This window comes from Myotis davidii, unplaced genomic scaffold, assembly GCF_000327345.1.
Source record: "Myotis davidii unplaced genomic scaffold, ASM32734v1 scaffold636, whole genome shotgun sequence".
Classification (NCBI taxonomy): Eukaryota; Metazoa; Chordata; class Mammalia; order Chiroptera; family Vespertilionidae; genus Myotis; species Myotis davidii.
The window spans coordinates 773,491-774,753 of record NW_006286987.1 but is presented as its reverse complement, the minus strand read 5'-3'; positions in this window follow the sequence as shown (position 1 = coordinate 774,753).

The following is a 1,263-nucleotide window of genomic DNA, read 5'->3' as shown; positions in this document are numbered from 1 at the left end:
ATTATACATATTTTTGTGTGATATTTCTTTGTTAAATGGCATATAAATATATAAAGTAAATATCAAAAATATAAATCTTTTTTTTTACTATGGTTGCAAATATCAAAAAAGAATTATGAATATTTCTATATGTGACACGGCACCAGAGTTAAGTTAGGGTTTTTCAAAATTTTGACACGCCGAGCTCAAAAGGTTCACCATCACTGGACTAGGTGAATCCAACCTCAATAGAGTAGGCCACGGGAAGGGTACACTAAAAACTCTAGGATCAGAACTAATGATATACTTTACAGGGGACAACTTCTCCAGGTCGGATTGGATAAGGTCTACTCAGATTTTCCAGGATAATCTTCTTTACATAAAGTCAACTGATTATAGATACTAATCACATCTACAGAAAACCTTTACAGCAGTATTTAGTATCTGACCACATAGCTGGTTAAATTGACACATAAATTTGGCCATTTCAGTATTGGATACATTTGTGAAGGAGAACATATTTTCTTACTACTTTTTTTGTAAGGGTTGGAATATATTTTAGATTAGTAGAAAAACTAAATTTTTCATGAATTTGATGTTGTAATGAAACATAAAAGAAATATAATGTGAAAATTCAGCTTGCTTATTCATGGCATGAGAACCATTGGAGATTAGAGAAAAATGCACTAAACAAGGTATTAAGAATACTCAGTCTTACTCCCTTATATGCCATTAGTTCTCTGTATGATTTTGAGTATCCATTTAACTTATCCTATCTAATAAAAGAGAAACATGGTAATTGGCATACGACCACTACCCTTCCCATTGGCTAATCAGGGAGATATGCAAATTAACTGCCAGCCAAGATGGCGGCCGACAGCCAGGCAGCTTGAAACTAACATGAGGCTTCCTTGCTTCAGTGACGGAGGAGTCCAACGTTCCCTGCCTGCCTTGCAGGCCTTCTGAGCCTGCAGTTTGAAACATTTTAACATATAGAAGCAAAAAAAAAAACACCCAGAAACCTGCTTTAGTCAGCCAGAAAATCTCAGAGCTGGAGTTGATACAGAATTTTGATTATAGAACCGAAACAAACCAGATACCTTCTTTCAGAGTTGGAGCCAGAGCTAAAGCTGGAAGCCTCAGAGTTGGAGCCAGAGCTAAAGCTGGCCCAGAATAAAAAAGACAAAGAAAAAAAGGAGCAGTTGGGAGCTTCAGTTGGCCTGAAAACAGCCCTCAGCCCCTCATACAGGCTGGCCAGGGCCCCCAGTGGGGACCCCCCCCATG